Below are 19,216 nucleotides of genomic sequence, written 5' to 3' on the forward strand. Positions count from 1 at the left end.
GTTGGTTCATACATCCTGGGAGACTCCTAGGAGACAGTGAAAATGACAGAATGGAACTCATGCAGGACAATCTGAAATAGCATTTTGGCAAGATATAACCTCAACGAGCTACTCTGGAACCAAGATCTCTAAGATTTTGTACACTGAGATGAAAATAAACTCTTTGGTCCACTTTCTGTCATTCCCTAGAAGTCTTGGATTTTTTTTTAACCGAAGAAAAGGAAGAACAGCTGTCCAAATATTGGAGCTAGTCACAATGGATGCTGTGATAAAAACTGAGTTTTAACAATTGTGTACACAATGTGGAAGGAAAGCCACATTTTAATAGAAAAATTTCCTCACTTTGGAAGTGTCATAGATTGATTTCAACAAGTAATTGTCTCTGAAACCCTTAAGGTCTGAAACCCTTAAGGAAAACAACACAGCAGTTAGGAAATTATCAAAGGGTACTACAGACAGGGTGCAGAAGATGGCTAGTTGGCATATTTAATTTCACTATTATTCAGAGAGATGCTATCTTATAATAAACCACTTTTCTTATATTTAGTAACCAAAATCTTTAAAAATTAAAGCAAACCTACATTGTAGGTAGGTAAATTGGTTGAGCCTTTTTGGAGAGCCATTTGGCAGTATGAATTAAGAGACTTAAAAATATTCATAGCCTCTGACCCAATAATCCCTCTTCTGGGACTCTCTCCTAAGTAAATAACGACTGTTTCAGTCAAAATTAATGTGAAAGGATGTTTATTACAGAGCGAGATGTAATAGCAAACAAAATAACAAAACAAAAGCAGAAAAGAAAGCAACCATTGCTCAACAGAAGGGAAGTAGTTATATAAATTACTGTTGATCTAGCTCAGTGGTTCTCAACTGGGGGTGATTTTACCCCCCAGGAGATATTTAGCAATGTCTGCAGAGAGTTCTGGTGGTCACAACTGGGGAAGGGGTGAGGTGCTACTGGTATCTGGTGGGTAGAGGCCAGGGATGCTGCTGAACATCCTGCAATGCACAGGACAGTCCCTCGATCCCCCAACAAAGAGCGATCTGGCCCCATACGTCAATGGTGCTGACGTTGAGAAACCCTGATCTGTATAATCAGATATCACGAGCCTTGTTTGCAAAGAATGGTGTGGGAAAATGCCCAGAGATTTTTGTTTCTTTTTGAAGTCAAATAAAAAGCTGAATATACACTATAATCCTGGTCATATTAGTATATACATATATATGTGTTGGAAAAGATTGAAAGAAAATACACTATAATAGAGACCATTACTTTTTCAACAAACATTTCTTCTATCTGGCCACACAGCCAGACCCCATTTCCCAGGCTCCGAAACAGTTAGTGGGGCTACATGATGGACTTCTAGCCAGTAAGGTCAAAAGTGATGCTCAGCCCATCCAGGCCTTACCAGCGAAGCCTCCAACTTGTGTGCTTCTCCATGCTGTCGTCTTCTCCCAGCTGGAATGAGATGTTGCCAACCAGGGTGGCTTTGGAAGCCACATGTTGAAGATGGACTTGACTCTGTCAACCTGGGTCAGCAAGGGACTTTGTGGAGAAGAGACTCCCTCTTCCTCCACACACTGACAACTTGGAACTGATTTGGACACATTTACAACCCAGAAATAAACTCCTGTTACGTTTGAGCCATTATGTATTTGGGTGCTTATTTGTTTTAGCAGTGACCCAACTCTTCTAATATATCACTATATTAACATCTACCAAAATATTAACATATAACCAAAACATTGTCTCTGGAATGTGGGATTAATGGAGTTTTTGGTTTTATTTTTATATCCTTTTGTGTTTTCCTAGACTTCTACAATGAGCAGGAATTACTTTCATAATCAGGAAAAGAATATATAGTTGTACTTTACTATTTTACTCCACAGTAGAGATAGTCTCCTAATAATTTTGTGTGTGTGTGTGTGTGTGCCAAAACCATAGATAAGAGCATGGTCTCCTAATAATTTGATGTAAACTATAAATAAAATCATGTTTCCAACTGATTCTTTAAAATTCAAGATTTAACTAACTCAACACGTCATCTAGGAGTACAAAATAATTATAAACCAAAAGGATGCATTTTGTCTGTTCTGATCTTTGTCTTTCCCAGCTTTGTTGAGATATAATTGATAAAAATTGTATATATTTATGTATAATATGATGTTTTGATATGTTTATACATTTTTAAATGATTATCACAATCAAGTTAATTATAACTGTCATCTCACCTAGTTATCATTTTTGTGTGTGTGGAGAATACATTTAAGACCTTTCTCTTAGCAATTTGAAGTATACAACACAGTTATTAACTATAGTCTTTTGGGGGTCATTTAATCATATGTGTGCCTCATTTCTTCCAGTTTCATAAGCACTCATTATGGGTCTTATCTCTTCAGGGCAGTCTCTGTATGGGCAGAAGCTTGGCTTGATGTTTGATTCTTAAAAATCTCTCTGCCTCTTACTTACTCTAGTTTCTTTCTTGGCACATCAGGCACGGTTTCTAGCCTTTCCAGCCCCCCTCCTTTCTCAGAAAGACGGCTGCTTTCTCAAACCGATAGGAAGTCCATAAACTGGCTCATGATATTTATGATCATTGATGGACAAAGGAGAAAAAAAAAGACTTAGCTCTGTTTGCACAACTAAACAAAAATGTTAGCAAAGCCTCACAATGTCAAAGTATAGCTGGCACAAAGTGGGGCGTGGGAGAATATGAATGACAAAGCAGTGTCACAATCAGTGATTGCCAGAGGTTAAGGGGAAGGGCGAGATGAACAGGCAGCACTTACAGGAATTTAAGGGTCGTGGAAATACTCTGTATGATTAGTCAAAACCCACAGAATGTACAATACCAAGAGTGAACCCTGATGTCAACTATAGACTCTGGGTGACAAGGATGTGTTAAGGTAGGTTCATTGATTGTAACAAATGTCCCCTCTTGTGAGGGATGTTGATAGAGGGGAGGCTGTGTGTACATGAGGGTAGGGGGTATACAGGAACTCTCTGTACGCTGCTCAATTTTGCTGTGAACACAAAACTGCTTGAAAAAATTAAGGTACATGAAAAAATTAAAAAGCAACATCACTAATGTCCTCAACATCTCAAGTGGGGGTTAGAAGATACCATCAATTTTTTTTTTATTTCAGCATATTATGGGGGTACAGATTTTAAGGTTTCAATAAATGCCCATTCCCCCTCTCCCCCCACAAGTCTGAATTTCCAGCATGACCATCCCCCAGATGGTGCACATCTCACTCATTATGTATGTATATACCCACCCCCCTCCCCCCTCCCACCTGTCCAATACCCTATTACTGTAGTACCTATGTGTCCACTTAGGTGCTGCTCAGTTAATACCAGTTTGCTGGTGAGTATATGTGGGGCTTGTTTTTCCATTCTTGGGATACTTCAATTAGTAGTATGGGTTCCAGCTCTAACCAGGTGATGGAGAGAGAAATAGAGATTTGCAAGGAGGGATACTGTAAGTGACATAAATCCACACCTTTTATGTCATGGAGTCAGTAGAAACTATCTAAAGTTGCTAAGTCAAGAAAGAAAAGAGTAAGCATTTTATTAAGATGAGAATCATTGTTCCCAACCCCACTGGGTCCAATGTTGTTTATAAACAAATATTTGTGGCCAGATGTGGTGACTCATGCCTGTAATCCTAGCACTTTGGGAGATAACGAAGAACACTCATGCCAATATCCAAAATGCCTCACCTCCACAAGTCTAGACCATGGAACTTACCTCTGGAAGAACCAAAACAAGAACTAGTTAAAAGAGGTTACCTCTGGGAGTGAGGCCACTGGTTGGGAGAGGAGGGCCAGAAGACTATTGTTTTTCATAATTAGCCCTGCTATTCTATTAATATTTAATTGTTACCATATGTATGTGTTACATAAATATATACATATATATTTTAAATAAAGCACCTGTGTCCATTGGGTGTTTAGTTCTATTCCTTCTGGGCTCCTGATGCCTTATTTCCAGACATACCCATCTATAAAATGGGTACCTAGTCCCTACCTCATGTTGTTGTAGGGATTGAAGGAGATAATATTGATAAAGCACTTATCATTTAGGTCTAGATAAATGGTAGCTGTTTATGTGGATCTTGTTGGGGATGTTATCATTGTTGTCCCTTCTTTTTACCCTGGGAAGCCTGAGGGGGGTCCCTAAGGTAGCCAGAAAGTAGCTTTAGGACGAGGGCATTCCAAGCTTTTGCAGTTCAGAAAGGGACGGAAGTGCCTGGTCCAAAATTTCTCCTCATTCTTTTAGGCAAGGAACACCCTCGCTTGTCTCTGTATCTGCTCTAGAGGGCGGAAGGAAATTGCTAATTTCTGTATTCCTATCATATAGTGTTTTGTTTGTTTGTATCCTTATTGGTGAGGGGTGGAGGTCAGGTGGCCTTGAGTTGTAAGCAAGTAGAAAGTAGCCCAAAGTAGCAAGAAGCAACAGGAAATCAACAAAAATAACGTTCCCATGCTGTTGGACAGTTCATCATGTAATTCAAAAAAATCATTTGAGTTTAAATGCATACATTTTAAGACTGAGAATGCCCCCAAAGACTAAAGATCAGTCACACACTGAGTGTGAATTTGGATGGCTTTCTAAATCCCTATGTGCGATCAGCCTTCCTGAGAGGAGGCAAGTTTAAGGGAACAAGGACAGACGGGACACACAGTGTAGCACATAGAACCCTAGGAGGCTGGTGGCAGCTGGGAAGACCTTTGAGGAAGACCAGCCAGACCTTGGGGAGGAAGCTGAGATAAAGAAAGCACCCTCAAGATGATCAACTTTTCCTTCTCCTAGATTTTACCACATTAAACTTGGGGATGGAAGAGGAGAAAACACAATCTCTGCCTGCAAGATGTTTTAGGAGCTAATTGTCTTCTGGGATAAAAGGAAACAGGACCTTCGTGCAGGTGACAGATGGAGGTGTCCTGGCTTTCTGCTGAGGACCTTCCTGAATACCAGGTGAGGATCCTAGGTTCCCTTGTACACTTTCCTTGTTACCTTAAGGTGTCTGGACTTTAACTCCTGCTTCCTTTAATGAGGGAACTGAGTCCTGGAGATATTAGGCCGTGTGTCCTAGGTCACACACTGAGGACGTAGCAAATCTAGATTTAGATTTGAGCCCAGTTCTATCCGAATCTAAGATTTCAAAACTGGCTAAAAGCTGATCCTGCCTTCAAAACACACGTCATTTCATGCTGTTTCCCATTAATGAGAGCAATTGGCAAGTGATTTTTCTTTGGTTTGTACTGAGTATTTCAATCCAGTTAGAGCAGGCTATATCTGCTCTAACGCTTGTGTCCTCATTCATGGGACACTCTATGCTTTTGGACTGTGGCTCAGTTGCTCACATACGAGAATCTGGATCAGAGTTCACAGTGGTACATCAGGAGCTTACAACGAATGCCAAAGAATATAGCTAATTTGACAACATGTCCTTGTGTTTGCAGATAAAATTGAAAATTAAACCATGCACGAAGCTCAAAAAGTATTTAAGTAGCCATCATTTGTATTAGCTGACAATGATTTCTTTTACTCCTCCCACACTTCCCAATTGCCTAGTAACAATGAATTTGATAGCATCTTGAAAAAAATTAATGTTGCAATGAAAATGTGTCATAGCATCTCTGAGTTAAAGGGAGCTTGATAACTCCTCCAGTCCAATCCTCCACATTCAGTAATCGCTTGTGTCCTGTTCATGCCTATTAGTCATTTAGGTATATTTGAATACTTTTCATGACAGGGAGCTCACCACTATTCTGTCTCTGTGATTGTAAAATGTTTTCCATCCTAAGCTATTGTGTTTCTCAGCCTCCATCACCTATCCCCGAGGGAGGATCCTTTGATTCCAAGCCAGGTCTAGCACCTTTGTTATAAAAATCAAAGTTCTTATGATTTTTAAAGACATTTGTGAAAGTTTAAAAAATCTCTCACTATGGTTGTCCCATGATGAACATTCTCTGATTTCCCCAAAGTTTCTCTCTTCAAGTAGGGGGCTCTAAATAAGATGTAACTCTCCAGTTGGTTAGGTTGAAACTCTTGCTTCCACTGAGTTGGAGACACTCTGGTAACCTTTTTTGTTTGTTTTTATTGAAGTAAAGTTCACACAATATAAAATTAGCCATTTATAATCAAATGTAGAATCCAGTGGCACTTAGTACATTCACAAAATGGTGGAAGCATCATCAATACCTTGTCCCAAAACATTTTCATCAGCCCAAAGGGAAACCTCATACCCCTTAAGTAGTCTCTCCCCATCCCTCTCCCTCCCAGGTCCCGGCAACCGCTAATTTGCTTTCTGTCTCTATGGATTTGCCTCTTTGGATTTTCATATAAATGGAATCGTACAATATGGGGCCTTTGTGTCCTGGCTTCTTTCACTTAGTATAATATTATAGCATCATGTATCAGCTCTTCATTCTACTTTTATGGATGAATAATATACTACTGTATGGATGGACCGCATTTGGCTATTCATTCATCCTTTAGACATTTGGGCTGCTATTGGGAATAATGCTGCTATGAGCATTGGTGTACAAATATCTGTTCGAGTCCCTACTTTCCATTCTTTTGGGTATATACCTAGAAGTGGAATTGTTGGATCATGTGGTAATTGTATGGTTACCTTTTCGAGGAACTGCAATAGTGTCTTCCACAGTGGCTGTACCATCTTACGTTGCCACCAGAAGTGTATAAGGGCTCCGATGTCCCCACATCCTTGCCCACACTTGTCATTTTCCATCTTCTTAATCACAGCCATCCTGGTGGGTGTGAGGTGGTTATTCTAGTGTAGTAATCTGTTTGTTAAGAGCTCCTTGCCATGGCCTCCCTGACCTTCCGCTACATGCCCCATTCTTTCTGCTCCAGCCTCACTGCTCTCTTTGTGGGACCTCAGTCTCAGTGCAGAATCTTCGCATGTGCCATTCCCACCACCTCTTTGCCTGGCTAGATCGCGCTCATGGTTAGGTTCTCAGCCTGAGCATCGCTTCTCCACGGAAGCCCCATCTGACCTTCCCATGGGTCAAATAACACAATTGAGTCTCATTGCACCAACCACCACCCCTTCCTAGAACCTTCTCCTACTGTAATTTCACTTTGGATTATGTGAATACAAAATGTTTATTTTTCTCCTCCATTGGGCTGTGACTATAGTGGGAGTAAAATTAAAAGGTGCCAATCAATGAATGAAAAATGTTTTGAGGAACCTATGAACTTGTGGCTGCCTAAAATCTGAAAGTCTTTTGAACATAAAGTTCTCCAAATTCATGTCCTATCTCCTCCTTCCCAGGACTCTGCTCCTACAAGAATAGTTTTTGTCTCTCCTGCATCATCAATATCTCTCTTTCAATTGGTCATTCCCACCAGTTCACACACATGGTCTAGCCACTGCCTCTTTTTCCTGTTCCCTTTCCCAGCAAAACCTCCCAGAAAAGTTTTGCACATTTGCCTGCACTTTTCTCACATCCTACTCTCTGGATCCCACTCCGATGAGCCTGTGTCCCCATTATTCCACTGAAACTACTCTTGTTCAGGACACAAATGATCACCATGTGATAAGATGGGACTCTTGCAGTGCACGCCTCCATTCTTCTAGAAATAAGTTATCTTGTCTTCCATGAACCCACACATTCCTGGTTTTCCTTCTACCTCCCTGGATGCAATTTCTCAGTTTTCTTTGTTACTACTTAGAATGATCTTGTCATAACTATGTTTATTTCTTCTTATCCTTTTATTTATTTATTTTTTAGAAACAGGATATCAGTCTGTTGCCCAGGCTGGCCAGGCTAGAGTGCACTGGTGTGATTATAGCTCACTGCAACCTTGAACTCCTAGGCTCAAGCAATCCTCCTGCCTCAGTCTCCTGAGTAACTGGGACTACAGGTACATGCCACCATACCTGGCTAATTTTTTTAAAATTATGTTTTTGTAGAGATGGGGTCTTGCTATGTTGCCCAGGCTGGTCTCGAGTTCCTAGCTTCAAGCAATCCTCCTGCCTTGGCCTTCCAAAGTGCTGGGTTTATAGGCATGAGCCACCATGCCCAGCAATGTTTCTTTATTGTCAGTTTCACCCAGTAGATTGGGTGCTCCACATGGGCAGGAACCTTGTTTGTTTTGATCACCACTGTAACCTCTGTGCACAGAATGTATCAGATGATCAAGTCTTTGAAAATGAATGCATATCTCCCTTTGAATTTATATAATTTTCAACATAAAGATATTTAAAATTCTTGTTTATATGAAAATATCATGATACCTTCTAAATATCATTCTGTGTCTTGATTCTTCTACCTAACATATTAGCTACCCTCTTTATTCTTGGAAAACATTCCTAAATATTCATCCATCTTGTGGATAAAAATATCGATCCTGACAATCTTTCTTCCTTCAGGGTGACCTCAATTAATTGATCATCATTCTTTGAGCACGATTGTTTTCAGCCAGCTGGGTAATCCTTGATTGTGCTGACACTCAGCACACATTTCTGTATGTTGTCCACAAGGAAATAACAACTTCTGTTGTGGAAAAAGGCCACCGTCTGTTTAGCACACACAAAGTCCTGGGTTTATTCAGCTGTTCAGCTGGGACAGGCACCTGCTAACAGGGTGATTTCCAAAATGCATGGTGAGCAAGGCCCATTTAAACCCCAGAAAGAGGAACAGATGTCACAATTATGCAACCCATTGCATATTGCAATGCCCAGAAACTGTCTCGTGGAGAAGGAACCAGCTCTTGGACGATATTGCAACCAAGGTCAAGGACACCTGCGGTGTGATAGTTTCTGCTTCTCTAATGAGGCCATACAATATGGTTTCAGGACTCTCCTCTCCTTTGAATGGCCAGTCCTCAGCTTCAACACTTCCCAAAGTCCAGACAGGACGTCAAGCATGTCCTTATTCTCCCATCTAGAAACTTTATCCAGCAAAGCAATGAAGTTGGGAGCAAACTGCCATGATTTAACATATTCCAGTTCCCTGTGACCATCTCTTTCTTTTAAAATATGTGCAGACACCCTACTTTTATGGTAAATCTACCATACATTGGTAGACGTATTCTATGCAACACCGAATGTTTCCCCAATGGATTCATGACGTAGGGGTAGGCAGGAAAAGCATTATCAAAACTTTGCAGAAGAGAAAATTAAGATTCTGAGCGGTATAATGTCTTAGCCATGGTTAGAAGACTGTGCAGTCAGTCTTACTCCTTGTCAATTTCCCTTCCCGCCTACCAATATCAGCATTCTTTTAGAAGTATGGTGCACTGACTAGGTGACCCGCTGTTTTCTTTTTGGCAAGTTACCTAACCCCTTTGAACCTGGTACCTCGTCCTTGGGAGGCAGACAAGAATACCATTGGCCCATGCTACCTTTGTGGAAGTTTGAGTAGGTTCACAAGAGAATGTTTAAAAACACATGGTTTAAGGTAAAGCCCTGCTTCCAGGCTTACTATTTTTGTTGCTATTGCCATGATTGGTCGAATCACTGTTTGACTCCATTTATTCAAGATGGAGACTCTGGGAAGTCCAAAATCAAGATGCCAGCAGATTCAACATCTGATGAGAGCTCATTTCCCGATTCATAGATGGTGACTTCTCACTGTGTCCTCACAAGGTGGAAAGGGCTAGGGGTCTCCTTTATAAGAGCATTAGTCTAATTCAGGAGGACTCTGCCATCATGACCTAATCACCTCCCAAAGGCCTCCCAATATCACCCCAAAAGTCTCCCAATACCATCACCATGGGGATTAGGATTTGAACACATGAATTTGGGGGTCACAAACATTCAGATAATAGCTGAGTGTTCATTCCCAGCTTGCCTGGAGATGTCCATAGGACCAGCTGGACTCTATTCCCTGTTCCTCTCTGTGTCCTCAGTCCCTCACTGAGTGTATACTGAATGAACTAATAAGTAAATAGAAATAGTCAGAACTAGGATCAAACCTCACCTTGGGCCTTTATTAGCTGAGCCTCAGTTTCTCTGTCTGTAAACTGAAGATAATAGCCTCCTTGCAGGGTGGGCACAAGGATTTAAATAGTAGCTACTCAGTATTTTTCTCTTTCCCAGATTCAATTTAACCTCATTCCCCCCTTCCATAATGGTATCCACTTTACATTTTGTTCTTTCTTTCCATTTTTTGCTCCTTTTCCAAGGCAGAAACAAACTAGGAAGTAGATAGGTCTGCCTTCTCTCTGCCATCTCATCTGCCCCCAACTATACTTCTATCCATTCTTTGTCACTTCTTTATCTAGTCATGAGTTTAAAAATATCCTTTGTGTTTTGTGGGTCACAAATAAAAGCATAGCACATACAAGGATAAAATATCAGCCAGTCAACCTACATAATGTCCTTTTTTTCTTAAAAAAAGGCAATCAAAAAAAACTAATTCTGATTGTAAAAACCATTATATTTCCTTTGATTTCTTAAAATGCAATTGACTTTGATACAAAGAATCAAAATCCTTTAGGAGAATTGCACCGAAGTAGCTTTCTATCTCCAAACGGGTCATATTTTGGGAGCGATTTCCCAATATGTAAAATGAATAATGATTACTTTCGAATAGTCATAATTACATCCCCCACAGGGAATTTTATCCCAGTTAATTTTTTTCTTTGTGCTGTGAAATGACTGATTCTGGAGCAATGATAAAGCGCTGCATTAGTTTTCCTCACTGAATAGCACACCCATTATCCTTCCCAGTTTCCTGTGTTTCCCTGCCATGCGTACATTCGAAAACAGTGATTTTGTGATTTAAACATATCACAGGAAATGCCATGTAGGAAGCTGATTTGCTAATTGACCTTTGAGCGTGTACATCTTTGTGCTGCAGGGAAAGGCCAGGAAAAAATATGTAGGTGTGCGGCTATTGAAGTGGGATTAGTCTCTGTGCATTTGGCTTTGACTCTGCTAAGGAGTTTGTGTGGGCGGTGAGAGCAGATTGACCATCTTAGAAAACCAGGCTCCTTCTCCTCTGGGGGAGAGATGCGCTTCACAGCAGCTGTGCACAAGGCTCCCGTGCCTCCTCTGGGGAGGGCTTGGTGTCTTGGGTCTGCCTTCAGAGCCAGGTCCTTTGGGGATGGCTCTCCCCCCTCTTTCTGGTGCTTGTTGCATCGTGTCTCACCTCGCTGCCTGCTGGCCCACTCGAGCCCAGCTCCCTCCCTGGGGAAGTTAATTACCAAATCCTAGCAAGAAGGGCAAGCGGTGATGGTGGGTGGCGCTTGATCTGCTCCAGAAACTATGCTCAGCTCAGAAGCCAGCCCAGTGACTCAACTAAGAGTCAAGCTTGGAAGTCAGACAGATGGGGCTTCAGATCCCCTGCCCCTGGCTTCATGCAACCTGTTTGAGTAGCCTTCCTCCCGCTCTAAACTGGGAGAAAATGAAATGAATTAATAATGCACTTAAAGGGTGCAGTGCAGAGCCTCATTCTCAGAAAGTGCTCGATAAACAGTAAGCATAGTTACTAAGCAGCCAGGGCAGCCCTGGAAGGACTGAGTGTGGACAAATCCTACCTTCTCTTCTCTCCTAATGCTTAGCTTCTTCAGAAGGCTCTGCTTATTGATTCATTTAGTGTGTGTGTGTGTGCGCGCGCGCGCGTGCGCACGCGCATCTCAAGAACACCCTCCAACTGGACAATGACCTACAAACTTTTACTTTATGTATATGTGTAGACAGGCGGAGATATATATATGTATTAATGTATAGATACTTATACAAATATTCACACCTCTCCCCTTCTGGTAGCACTCAATAGTGTTTTTCTTGCTTGTCCCATTTTTATTAAGGTTTTCTCACAAGAGAAAGCATCTTATTCCTGGAATGGAGTTCTAAACACTCATTTGTTTGCTTTGGAGAGCTTTTTCTCCTTCCGAGCTCAAACCACATAGCAGCTCATTGCTCCTCACCGCAGGAGATGTGGCAGGCACAGCCACGCATGTACAAAGGGGACTCCCAGGAGGGGCATGAGTGTCACAGCTAAACTTGGTTGCTTTGACAGAAGCCACCAGCTGCTCAAAGCCCATTCTCCCACCCCCGCCATGTCCTTGGCTCGGACCCACAGCAGTTGTCTCCCTTGCTGTTCCCACATCTTACTCATAATTACTGACTGTTCTCAATCTGTCTTTTTCTGATTTCCTTTTTCTTATTCCTCCACCTCCTCTTTTTTTTTTTTCTTTTTTTTTTCTGGCTTCCATTTCCTCCTCCGATTCCCCACCAGCCCCAGTTTTCCTTCCTTATGCTGTTCTCTGTGCTGACCGGGCTTGGCCAAACATTGCAGAGATTACTGGGTGTCCCTCTCTGCTCCTACCTTGTGCAGAGCCAGGGGAGTAGTGTGGCCTTGGGTCCACCCTTCCCAGCCCTTTCTGCTTTTTGGTAGAATGAGGCCAAATGATGTAACATGTCCATTGGTCCTGAGGAGCAGCGGTCCATGCTGTCTGTAAATGTCTCTGCATACACACTAGTGGCCACAGTGACCTATCTGATGGTCATTTGGGTGAACTGATTCAGAAGCACAGTGAGTGATCCCTCTGTGTGATGAATTAGTGGGTTCAAGGAAGCCTCAAAGCTTCTCTCTGGTACTGGCCTACTGACAGCAAGGTGTTCCCAGGCTCGGAGCTGCTCAGATTAAGTATTGTGCCTCTGAGTGTGACTGACAGCCACTTGGGCATGCTTGGGCAAAGGCAGGCTCTTCACCTCCTGAGTCAAAATTTATCTGCCAGGGAATCTGGATTTTACCAAGTTTCTTGGGTCACTGCTACTCAGAGTGTGGACTGGAACCAGCAGCAGCAGCAGCACCTGGGAGCTTGTTAGAAATGCAGGTTCACAGCCCCATTCCGGACCTCCTGAGTCAGACACTCTGGAGGTGGGCACATGCTCTGGGCGGTTCTGAAGCTGCTAATGTTGGCCGGGATTAAGGCTGCGTGTTAGCGTCCTATATCTGCTGTAACAAATGACCACAAGCTTAGTGGCTTAAAACAAGAGAAATTTATTCTTTCAGTTCTGGTGGTCAGAAGTCTGAAGTCAGTTTCACTGAGATAAAGTCAAGGTGTCAGCAGGACTGCTTCCTTCTGTAGACTCCAGGGAAGAATGCTTTTTTCCTACCCTTTTTCAGCTTCTCATGGCTGCCTGGGTTCCTTGGCTTGTGGCCCCTTCCTCTATCTTTAAAGCCCATCACTCTAATCTCTTCTCCTGACATTGCATTGCTTTCTCCTCCTCTCTTCCTGTCTTCCTCTCATAAGGATCTGACAACCCAAAATAAGTGACTGAAGCAAAGATCTCAATCAATGGAGGTTAACTAAGCCAAAGTATGAGGACAAGCCCAGGAAAAACACAAGTCACAGACACATCTGTGACTTTTTTTTTCCCAGAGAGGGATTTGGGAACTTCACTATTTAAGGGGGAGAGGGCATACAAAGAGAAAAGGAGGAGGGGAGTGAGCAGTGAGAAAAATGATTACATTGCATAAGGCCCAAGAAATCTACATTTTACATAAGATGAAGTGAATGTTAGAAGAGAAAAATGGAGTGAAGGAAGCATCAATTATGTAGGTGTCCCTGGGTAGGTGGAAGAATGATTGATCTTGTCTTGTCTCTGTTCTGTACCTGGGAAGATAAACTTGTAATCAACATTATTAGTGTGGAATTGAACAGACTGTAGTTTTAGGAGCTAGACTTAGCCTGCAGACCCAAAGTTACAATTTGCATGTTCTTGTTTATGGGCAGCCAGCAAGGAATTATGAACGATCTGTGGGGGCTGTCCTTGTAGATGTCTGAGGCCTTTTATCTTTCTGTGGTGAATCTGGATAGCGCATAATGTTAGTTAACAGTTATTCATCTGGAAGAGGGTGTTGCATGACTCAGCCTTCAGGCTTGACCTTCCCTTTTGCATGAGGAATTGGGGAATGGTCCTCAGATTTTCATTTTCCTTGACAGACTCTTGTGATGTCATTGGGTCCACCCAGATCATCTAGGGTAATCTCCCCATCTCTAGATCCTTAATCTCATCTGCAAAGTCTCCTTTGCCACGTAAAGTAACATATTCTCGGGCTCTGGGATTAGGATGTGCACATATTGAAGGGGGGGCACAGTGTTCAGGCTCTCATAGACAGTATCTGAAAAGGTCCTTGTTAATATATAATCGTGTTACCTGAAAGCCACCAAGTTTATGGTAATTCGTTATAGCAGCAATAGGAAACTAATACAACCACTATTTGAACAGTGTGGCAATATCACAGCAGCAGCATACAAAAGCCACAAGGCTTTATACCTGAGGGATGCAGAGTGGAAAAGCATGTCCACTTTTTAGTACAGTAGGCAGATGGGACAAGGGCCAGGTGAGTCATTGCCCAATGAAATCCCTTGGGAAAGAGTGAGCAAGTATTGTACATTTCTGGAAAAGGTCTTCTGATTTTTGATTGGTTTATCCTTTGAAAGCCAACAGCTGAGGGGCAATTTGTAGCAAGGGAAGGAATCAGGGATTGCTTCCAGGGATATCTGAACTAAATTCAAATCACTTCATAGGGACAAAAACTGGCCTTTCAGTTAAAAACCTGGGGGGAAGTTTGGCTACCTGGCTCTCCATGCTATCAATTTATGGAGACTTTTTCCTGACTTTAATAGTCCTCAATCGATATTTTTTTGTTTGGCTTTGTTTTTTAGACAATTTCTCTCAAGAAACTCTTGGGCCTTTTGCTACTCAAAGTGTGCTGCATGGACCTAATGCATGGAGCTGGAGCAGCAGCCCTGGGAGTACGTTCGAAATGCAGAATCTCTGGCCCCCCAGACCTGCTGAGCCAGGACCCTCATTTTAGCAAGATGCCATGTGATTTGCAAGCACATTAAAGTTTGAGAAGTGCTGTTCCAGGCAACCAGCAAATACAGCCAATATTTCATAGCCATAATTACTTTCTATAAGGAAAAAAATCACAATTTTAATTAATTCTTTGCATGATTTTAAAACATTTTAATTACTTTATACTAAAAGTATCAAAATCTCATTATAATGGGAAAAATAAAAAGCAAAATACCTCCTGCTCTCCTAAGACCCTAACATAACCACTATTTTTATAATGTATATTTCCACATAGGTACATTGTACATACACATCACACGGCAAATTACTTTAAAATGCTTTTTCAATGAACTTTGTCTTAAAACCACAGCTTTACCACCATTAGTTCAATAGCTTTATGATTGCAGAATGGTTTATTTCACCATTCCCCAATTTTTAGGCAATTTTTCACTAATGTAGGCAATATTGTGATAAATGTCTTAGTGCACGTGGTTTTTTTCTGAATTTAAGATTATTTCTTTAGAATGGATTTCCAAAAGTGGAATTGATGGGTCCTTGGTAAAAACACTCAAAATACACTCATTTTAAGAAATCAGTGATACATTGTGTATGTGCACATGTGTGTGTGTGTGTGTGTATATGTGTGTGTGTGTGTATCTAAACAGGGAACTTGTTTATCTGAGCACAGAAATCTAATCTTTTTCATCTAGATTCCAAGACAGAGTGATCATGCCTCATCCCTGCATCCTGAACAATTTGGCCTATGAAAATGACCCTAGTCCTATGAGATCCTGGTGACATTGCCTTGAGGAATGACCCTATCCCATCCAGGACTTCTTGTCTTCCAGGATGGTGTCCTCAGTCATCAGCATGACTACAACAAAGTGGGTTAGAGGATGTGCCCCATGACCACCTATGCCAACAGGACTGGTTCTTTAAAATAGATGGGCACCTATTTTAACTGTTTTGATGCATTGCATTAGAAAGTAGGAGCAGTTGTGTCTTTGTCATTTGATTTCCGTCTCTTCATTTTTCAAGCCTGCCAAAAAGCAAAAGTGGGACAAATATTTGGGATTTTTTTCTGGTGCACCTTTTTATTAATAAAAACTGTACAATTTCAGTAGTTTTCAGTATGAACTATCACCACGATCAATTTTAGAACATTTTCATTGTCTCTAAAAGAAACCCTGGGCCAACTATCAATCACTTCCAATGATCCCCCAACACCTCCACCACCCACTATCCCAGCCCCAGGCAACTACTAATCTACTTTCAGCCTCTACAGATTTGCCTATTCTGGACATTTCACATAAATGGAATCACACGATATGTGGTCATTTGTGACTGGCTTCTTTCATTTACCATAATGTTGTCGAAGTTCATCCATGTCGTAGCATATATCAGAACTTCATTCTTTTTATGGCTGAATAATATTTTGTTGTATGGGTAGACCACATTTTGGTTATACATTCATTGGTTGATGGACATTTGGGTTGTTTCCAGTTTTTGGCTATTAGGAATAATGCTGCTATGAACATTTGTGTACAAGTTTGTGTGTTGGACATAGGTTTTCATTTCTTTCTTTTCTTCTCTTTCCTTTTTTCTTTAAGAGATGAAGTCTTGTGTGGTGCCCAGGCTGGAGTGCAGTGGCTACTCATGGGTGCTGTTATAGCACACTGTGGCCTCAGATGCCTGGCCTCAAGTGATCCTCCTGCCTCAGCCTCCCAAGTAGCTGGGACTACAGGCATGTACCACTGTGCCAGCCGAAGAAAACAACTCAATTTTTTTAAAGGCACAGAGTCTCACTATGTTGCCCAGGCTGGGCTCAAACTCCTGGGCTCAAAAGATCCTCCTACCTCAGCCTCCCGAATAGCTGGGACTACAGCTATGCTTCATTTTGCCCTGGCCCTGTTTACATTTCATTTGGATGTATACCTTGGAGTAGAATTGCTGCATGGTATGCTAACTCTGCACTTGACTTTTTGAGAAACTGGCAAAGTATTTTCCAAAGCAGCTGCACAACTTATATTCCCACCTGCAGTATATGAGGGTTCCATTTTCTCCACATCTTCACCAACACTTGTAATCGTCTATCTTTCTTATTATGGCCATCATAGTGGGTGTGAAGCAGTATCCAATTGCGGTTTTGATTTGCGTTTCCTTGATGGCTAATGGCATTGAACATCTTTCATTGTTTATTGGTCATTTGTACATCTTCTTTGCAGAAATGTCTAATCAAATCCTTTGTCCATATTTTTCACTGGGTTGTCTTCTTATTATTGAGTTGTAAGACTTATTTTATATGCCCTGGATCTAAGTCTCTTATTAGATACATGAGTTGTAAATTCATTCTGTGGGTTGTCTTCACTGGTGCATTTTTAGTCTATACATAAAGGAAGCTATAACATTTAGAAATTTGGTTTTGGTCTTTTTCTAAACCATAGTTTTCTGATGTATGTGTGTGTGTGGTAAATCCAGACATTAGGCATCTTTTAAAAACGGGCCCCCAGAGCAGAGGTCAGATCATTCGTTTTTGCCTGACTCTGAAGGTCTGATTTTTACAGTGAGTGAAACTGAACCAACAATAAAATGAAAGTTTATTTTCTCCCTTCTATGCCCCCCAGCTTCCCTACCTAAACATAGATCTCTAGAGATGAGGGAATCGACAAAAGAGGTAATAAATCACTCACGTTTTAGTAGGATTATCTTGCAAACAACAATGTAAAACGTCAAATGAGAGGATGAAAGGAGCCTGCTGAAATCTGCTGCAGAATAAGGTCTTAATGGAAAAACATAAATAATAAAAATTTTCAGGAAATTTGCCCCACATTAACAGGAAATAGAAATGTTTAATGTGTTGGATAAATGGTCCTTTCTAAAGAAAAGCGCTGACTCTTTCACTAATGACACATCTATGCAGGTTGATTTAAAATGATAGCTGAGCATCTGAAGAAAGGTAGGGAGGGCCCTGCCGCGTGAAGGAACAGTGACAGGAGAAAGAATGGATGGTTCTAGAATTTCCTGCCTGCACACATCCCTATCACCCAATCCTTAAGTTCAATGGAGTTCCACCTCTCCCCAGACCCCACTCAGCCCACAGAGGTGCCCTTGCTCCCCGACCACCACGCCGCCTGCATCCTGTCTCTGCCACTCAACCTTGGCCTGAAGTCTCTGTCTTCTGAGATCGTGTCTCTGTGAACATCTTCTCTCCCTGACCTCCCTGCAAGTTCCAAGGGCCTGAGGCTGCCGTTCCTCATATACGAAGAAGGGATTCTGTCAATATTTGAAGTGAGGTATATCATGACCTATAAGAGTGGGAAATACTGCTGGGTTAGCTCCCACCACGAGCGTGGCTGTGCTTTGCCGCGGTTCTCGGGACTGCTGGCAGAAGAGGGGAGCAGCAGGCCCGGGGGCCGCAGCTTCTGTCACTGTGCTAGTTGCTTCTTCCTCTTGCCTCTTCCCTTCCTGCGCCTCTGCTTTCTATTTCTGCCTTTTTCTTTTCTTTTCCTCTTTTTAAAATCTTCTATCCCTTCCCACTAACAGAAGAGAAAAAAAAAATGCTAGTCACAGAACGAAAATGTTAGCAAAAGCAAAAAAGGCCTGAATTATTTATTCTTTTAAGTTTTCTTTTTCTTCTTTTTCTCTACTCATTTCTTTCATTTTTAAAAATTTGGCTGAGTGAGTTTTGAGAAATTTGTATCTACTTAGCATTGTAGATGTTGGAAGGGACTTGAAATAGATCATGCAGCCCAACATGCAACTTTACAATGAGGAAACAGAGATTCAGAGAAGCTTAAAGAAGAAAAGAGGGTTCAGGAAAGTGTCTACCCCAGATAGCACAACGGGAGCATGGCAAGGTCAAAGCTAGAGCCTGGGTCTCTTGAGCCCCTGTCCAGCGCCCTTTTACCCTTGCCCATGGGGTAGGATTTTTAGGCATATGGATGCCTGTTCATAAGGAAGGAATGTTTGAGACACATCCTTAATTATCACAATTAGCAATGTCTGTCATGTAGGCCAATTTAATAGTCTATAAATCTAGGAATTAAATTCAACATCAGACAGAGAGATAACAATGAATTGCTTTGTCTGACAGATTTCCTAAAACTCATCATGGCAGAGTTTCCTAAAACTCTACAGCCTCCTACCCTGTAAAAATGCTTGCTTATTTCTGGCAGATGATTAAACCCAAAATCTGACACTACAACAAGAATTTGGAGCTGGAAAGCTGGTGTGATATCAGATTCAGAAATGAGTGTGGATGTCAAAAGGCTTCTGCTGGCGCTCTCGCAGCTCGGCCCTGGCACTCGAGCCTTGGAGTTAGGTGTCTGGTGGAATTAAAAGTCCTTCTATCTGTTGCGGGAATGGCATGTTCCAGAATTTGCAAGAAGTGATGCTGTAGCAAAAGTTTCCATGAAATG

The 19,216-nt window shown here is 41.7% G+C and overlaps 1 long non-coding RNA gene across 2 annotated transcripts in view; it reads left to right on the top strand.

Moving 5' to 3' along the window:
• The first annotated feature begins 2,826 nt into the window (after positions 1-2,826).
• LOC142865953 (uncharacterized) overlaps positions 2,827-19,216 on the top strand; it is a 61,791-nt gene continuing 45,401 nt past the window's right edge. Inside the window, exons 1-3 of one of the 2 annotated variants that reach the window (XR_012916043.1) lie at positions 2,827-2,907; positions 4,817-4,981; positions 16,409-17,200. This is a non-coding gene — a long non-coding RNA (uncharacterized LOC142865953). Of the gene's footprint in view, positions 2,908-4,816; positions 4,982-16,408; positions 17,201-19,216 lie in introns of those variants that run through there. The other variant, XR_012916044.1, reaches the window with a different exon arrangement.

This window comes from Microcebus murinus, chromosome X (assembly GCF_040939455.1).
Source record: "Microcebus murinus isolate Inina chromosome X, M.murinus_Inina_mat1.0, whole genome shotgun sequence".
NCBI classification, from domain to species: domain Eukaryota; kingdom Metazoa; phylum Chordata; class Mammalia; order Primates; family Cheirogaleidae; genus Microcebus; species Microcebus murinus.